The sequence below is a fragment of the Pseudoliparis swirei genome, chromosome 22, assembly GCF_029220125.1.
Source record: "Pseudoliparis swirei isolate HS2019 ecotype Mariana Trench chromosome 22, NWPU_hadal_v1, whole genome shotgun sequence".
Taxonomy (NCBI): Eukaryota; Metazoa; Chordata; class Actinopteri; order Perciformes; family Liparidae; genus Pseudoliparis; species Pseudoliparis swirei.
The window spans coordinates 6,526,964-6,533,807 of NC_079409.1; positions in this window are offsets into that span (position 1 = coordinate 6,526,964).

The following is a 6,844-nucleotide window of genomic DNA, read 5'->3' on the forward strand; positions in this document are numbered from 1 at the left end:
CTATTCCAGCGCACTGCAGGACATGAACCCTCTGGCCTCCAGCGGCGTGATGGCCGCGCTGCGTGGAGGAAACGGGCCCAGAGGAGCCAGAGGTGCAGGACGTGATATATAATATATATATACACTACCGTTCAAAAGTTTGGGGTCATCCAGACAATTTCGTGTCTTCCATGAAAACTCACTTTTATCAAATGAATTGAAAATTGAATAGAAAATATAGTCAAGACATTGACAAGGTTAGAAATAATGATTAATATTTGAAGTATTAATTTTGTTCTTCAAACTTCAAGCTCAAAGGAAGGCCAGTTGTATAGCTTATATCACCAGCATAACTGTTTTCAGCTGTGCTAACATAATTGCACAAGGGTTTTCTAATCAGACATTAGTCTTCTAAGGCGATTAGCAAACACAATGTACCATTAGAACACTGGAGTGATCGTTGATGGAAATGGGCCTCTATACACCTCTGGAGATATTTCATTAGAAACCAGATGTTTCCACCTAGAATAGTCATTTACCACATTAACAATGTATAGTGTGTATTTTTGATTAATGTTATCTTTATTGAAAAAACAGTGCTTTTCTTTGAAAAATAAAGACATTTCTAAGTGACCCCAAACTTTTGAACGGTAGTGTATGTCGGGCTATCTAACATCTGTCATGAAAGTTTTGGTGGGCCTCCGAGTTTCAGACATCGTGTCTGTCTTCTATGACGAGAATGTGAAGCGTATCAAAGAAAAGACGCTCCATCTGCAGCTACAAGAGACTTCCATTTTGTCTCGGAGGCTTTATCCCAAGGTGAGAAAGACGATGATGAAATATTTAGAAAATAGAAAGGAAACTGTGGAGTGACGGGTGAGGAATACAGATCACTCACGACTGAAGACAGGCAGTTTACATTTATATGCACCTCAATATAAAACCCACTGCTTCGTGCGAGTGTGTAAAGGTGCAGACAATATATATAAAAACCCCTCCGTGTGCAGGATATCCCTCTAAAGAGCACTTTATGCAGTATGAGTATTGCAAGAAGGGCAGAACACGTGTGCCCATGAGCGCATTAGCACTGCTCCCACTGTACTGCTGGTCCGCCCTGAGCCCCCCCCCCCCCCCCCATGAGTTGTTGTGCCTCCAATCAGAAAGAGATGGAGGTGGCGGAGAGTCACATCTGTCATGTGGAGCTGGACCTGCAAGCCCTCCTCTGAAACCGCACAGAAAGCTCCATTGTTGTCCGTGAAATACTGAAAGCAGCGAGTGGCTGAGAGAGGGGGTGTGTAGTGTTGAGGGAACTGGTTGTTTTCCAGTTTACAGCTGAATGGAATTTCTCACTAAAGGTTTTTTTGTCAGTTTTCCCCCGAAAGAGCAGATGAATTATCTTTAATGCCAGATTGGAGAATATATCGTAGCAGCCTGGACCAGCCGCCTGCGGAGAAAAAGGTCAAAAATATACGATTGTATAGTCCTTTAAGCCGCTGTCGCACGGCACAAGTCTACAGGCAGCTCTGTGTACTGGCTGTACTGGGTGTACTGGCTGTGCTGGTCATACTCTAAAAACATGCTTACATGCTCACAACTAAAGCGACACGCTGAAGTTTAGCAGACATTGATGGGAATGTCATCAAAAAAGTGACCTGACCTGGACAAAAAAAGGGGTATTGATCCTCGAGGCAGCGTGAGTGGAGAGTTCAGTCTGGACCAAAGAGACTAATGAGGTTGATATTAGGCAATTGTCTGGGTTGAGAAAAGATTTAAAGGGGGTACTTTATTCATTTGAAATAAAAGTTCCTTCAAAATGATTTGTAATTAATCTCTAAAGCCATCGATACATTACCGGACCCTGGAGATGGCTGCTGGGAAGGAATAACTTGTATAGTCGGTCATAATTCACACAGTCCATAAAATAGAAAAAGCTGTCTGCTGATCCTTGACACACACACACACACACACACACACACACACACATACACGTCTTTGTGCATTCCAGCCATGCAACTCTTATCGCGGCTGCATTTCCCGGCCAAAAATAAATATATATTGATGTTTATGCAGATAGGGAGCGGTGAAAGGCGAGCAAAAAGTTGAATGGGTGGTAGGGCATGATTAGACACAAAATGTGACAAGCTGTTATAGAAACTCGGAGAAGGTAATTCGCTTAGCATAATGGCCGGAAACAGCAACTCTGCACATTAACCCCCTGTTACATCACAACCTTTCCATTTATATTTTCAACACAATGGATTAAAAAAGAGAGAATAATTAGTGGGTTTTAGAGGTTGGCGGATGATGTTACCTCCAGACTGAGCCGGAGCTCTTTCCTCCCGTCTGCAGTCTTTGTGCTAACCTAAACTAAGATTATCAGCTGCAAAAATAAGAAGCAATTTATTAATTTCCATTAGGGAAAGAGTTTTTATCCATCAAACCAGCATTAAATATGAGCTCAAACATCCCTATGATTAAACATTAAAAATCTTCCCTTCACAGAGCTTTAACAGAATCATCATTTCAAGAGTGAAATAAGGTTCAATCTAATTGTCATGGACTGAAACAACATCTGATTTTGACGGGTATAAATTATCAGTCAATGCAAGTGGGGTGGATTTATTGGAAAGCGGGATGGCAGTAAGATTATATTAAAAAGCAGATAACCCCTTGTAACCTATTAAATTACAATACAATAAAAGACAAAAAGGTGCCCCATTGGGCATGAGTCTTTTTAGTACTGCGAGCAGTTATTAACTTGACAGACACGAGCGCCGATATACATCTTCTCTCAGCATGAAAGCGAGGAAGCGTATATACGAAAAATGTCAAACTAATCCTGAAGTGATTGTCATTTATGGCTAATTTTTTGTGGTTTTTTTACATTACAAAGCGCTTAAAGCGCATCAAAATGGATCCAAGTTACTTCAGAGCTAAATATCAACTTATAAGACAGTCAATCACAAACTATCCATACATACACACAGATTGTGGTGTCACTAATTCACTATTGTTGCTGCCTGTGCCCACAAACAATGGCCTCCCGGGTTTCTTCTCCAGATTGACGTCTGCGATAAGTCCCCCCCGCCGCCAGGTCGTTTGTCATCTTTGGGACGGAGAGGATGTGCAGCCCGGGAGTCAAGTTGTGTAACACCCGGCCTTCTAAGCAGCGGTGGAGGTCAGAGGTCAAATAAAAACGCCACGCACACAAGATGCTGCGCTGAAATAACGACGTCGACATCCTGCGAAGCTTTTCCATAAATCTCCACCTGTAAGTCCAAATGTCCGTGTGACCTTGTTTCACCCTCATTGTGACTTCTCTCCGAAGACACGCCCCTTTACATCCTATCGCACGTAACGTCTGTGAAGCCCCCCACACAGCCCCTCCTTAGCAGAGCACGCTTTCTCTTGGGGAAGTGCTCCCCCTCCTGGTGAGAGGTGGAACTGCAGGGGGCTACTGGGAATCCAGGGAGTGAAACCAACAGCAGCAGAACACACACCACTAGAATGAAGGAGAAACAAGTTGAGGTTGGAGATAGTCATTCCTTTAACGGACGTGGCTGATATTTTAATACATATTTTATTCGTGCCCCGATGCTTGTGACGTTTAAAAAAATAATAATTTTAGATTAAAAAACACAAACTTTCATTGTTGTGAGGAAGATCTTCATCCGAACTAAACGGTGTTCTCTCGCTGCCACCCTCACATATAAAGCCTCTTCGCTGAATCTTAAACCTGAGCTCCAAATTTGATTTGGGAAGCCGTAAAAATGTGTCTCCCTGCAGAATGTTGATGAATATGAAAATATGAAGCTCAGGCCGGTAAAGAAACGTCATCAAAGCATCCATTAGAATCCATTTAGAATAAAGTGTTTTTGTCAAAACAAGAAAGACACAACTAAAAATGTATTTAATAATGAGGAGCTGCCACCTAATCAGCGGCCTGAGAGACACCTGTGCGGTCCAGACAGCGGCTGTCAGTTTGAACATCCAGCTTCCCGGTTAACTCATTTCTAAATATGGTAATAAAGAGCTGTATTGAAGCAGACACATATTTGCAGTTGGTATTTATTTTAATTGGCATCATTTATGTTGCTGTTTTTGGTAATTATGATAAAGTGTTGCTTGTCTGGATTGCCGGTGCATCAATATTTAACTCTGCAGAATGATATATTGTGACAGGGAGAATAAACATGAAAGGCTACACGCAGACTGAAAGCCTCGGAAATTATTACATTTACATCTGAGAAAGTGATGATAATACTGTTCCTCCCCACACAGCAGCAGAGCTTGGCTGTGAGTTTTATTTTCCTCATCCTTTGATGGCAGTGGTGGATAAATGCTGAAAAATATATACACTACCGTTCAAAAGTTTGGGGTCATCCAGACAATTTCGTGTCTTCCATGAAAACTCACTTTTATTTATCAAATGAATTGAAAATTGAATAGAAAATATAGTCAAGACATTGACAAGGTTAGAAATAATGATTAATATTTGAAGTATTAATTTTGTTCTTCAAACTTCAAGCTCAAAGGAAGGCCAGTTGTATAGCTTATATCACCAGCATAACTGTTTTCAGCTGTGCTAACATAATTGCACAAGGGTTTTCTAATCAGACATTAGTCTTCTAAGGCGATTAGCAAACACAATGTACCATTAGAACACTGGAGTGATCGTTGATGGAAATGGGCCTCTATACACCTATGGAGATATTTCATTAGAAACCAGACGTTTCCACCTAGAATAGTCATTTACCACATTAACAATGTATAGTGTGTATTTTTGATTAATGTTATCTTTATTGAAAAAACAGTGCTTTTCTTTGAAAAATAAAGACATTTCTAAGTGACCCCAAACTTTTGAACGGTAGTGTATGTATATTTACCATTGAGGAGCATCTTACTTGATAAATAATACCTCTAATGTTAAGCAGGGAGATTTTGATTCGCTGATTTCACATTATTTTCCACGTGGGAAACTTTCCTGAACTTTCCATGTCCATCACCAAATGGCAGACAAAGTTTGACATTTTGGTGAAATTAGTGGAGGATTTACCAGCTGAAGAGCCCGATAAGTCCGGCTGGAGCGGTCTATTTTAATATTGTATTTCATAATCAGTCCTGTTCAGTAGGCTTAATAAATAACAAAAATAAGGAGAGATAACGTATAAAAAAGAAACACAACACCAAATGAAAAGCATGTGCATATCTGTCTGTGGGGTGACGCAGTGGAATCATTTAACTGATCAAAGAAAGTGAAAATCTGGGTGCAATTAAAACTTTTTTTTAAAACATGACTGGAGAAGTATAAACTTAACGGTATTGATAAAGCATAAGAAGAAACGGATTATGGGGACAAATGCTTGCATTTCTGGTTTATTTGTTTGTTTGTTTATTTAAATTTTTTGAGATATATATATAAGGCTCTTCTGAAAAGTTCTCAAGCAATTATAGGTTAGGCCACTTATAATAATAATAATAATAATAACTTTATTTATATAGCACTTTTAAAAACAAAGTTTACAAAGTGCTCTACAGAGAATCAAGGCAAAAAATAAAATTGTAAGAAACAAATATAAAATAAAAACAGACAAACTAAATTAGGGGAACTAAAGAACTGCATAAAAGGACGACATCACTTAGAAGCTGTTCTATAAAAATGGGTTTTAAGAAGTGATTTAACCAAAGTTACTGATTCTGCGAGCCTCATCCCTCCGGTAGGTCGTTCCAAAGTCACTTAGAAGCTAGAGAGCTTCAGCCTTAACCCTTTCAGTAAGCCACATGTATCTTTCTTCCTCTTTTTATTCCTGGTGGTTGTATATTTTGCTGATCGAAATAAATAAACTCATCATGGCGTCACTTGGACGGTTGATGGCGGAGAGGAAGAGCAACGTAATGGCGGTGGCAGCCTGCAGAGCATCTGCTCTCCTCACACAGCATCCGTCTCTGCGTAATTGTAACGATGGGAAGTGTTGCCGCTCGGCAATTATCATTTGCCGTTGGTTATTATTCTCTCGTTACGCTGCGCTGCACCTTCAGGTTTTCACCCCCCAACAAAATAAAATGGTTGAAGACGGCTTCAGTTCTACGTTAGATGAACCCACGATGCCTTAGATGACCTCCTGACCTTTCTTGGAGCACCACAAGGTCGTTCCAGTCAGATGTGCATTGTGTTTAGTGCCAAGTAGCAAATGTTTCCACGATAGATGAAGCTGATGAAGATGCTTTGCCCCAAACCCGTACTCCATACTGATCCTCAGCAGGTTTTTAGATTAGATTAGATATTCCTTTATTAGTCCCACAGCGGGGACATTTCAGGATCACAGCAGCGGTGCACATGAGAGCATTAATAGAAAATAAAACAAAAACAATACTGAATACTAAATACTAAAATACTAAGTATACAGATGAAAAATAAAATGCTGAGTTTGCCAAGATCTTCAGCGATCTAGTATCTAGTATCTATCTTTCGTGCAAGAACGCTGACTCAGCATTCAGCGTGCATGCTAAAGAGGGTTGATGCACACTAATCTCCCACAATGACAGGCACGTAATTAATCGAATGTTTTTAATAAATGATAATCACACCCAAACTCCAGGAAAACAAAAAGCCAGGTTTTGGAATTAATTTCATATTTCTACATAATTTTTTATTTTTTAAAGATCAGTACCCAGTGTGTCAAAATCCCAAATAGTAAATATAACTATGTTGTAGCTGTCATGGCAACAGGCCACACGTCTCCGCTGCCGTCCTGCGTTCCTAAATACGGTTACTTTAAAAAGTGAGACAGTCACGGTAAAGCAAAGCATTTTATTGCAAGTATTAGTCAAAGATACACTTCAAACTGAAGCAAAACAACACTAA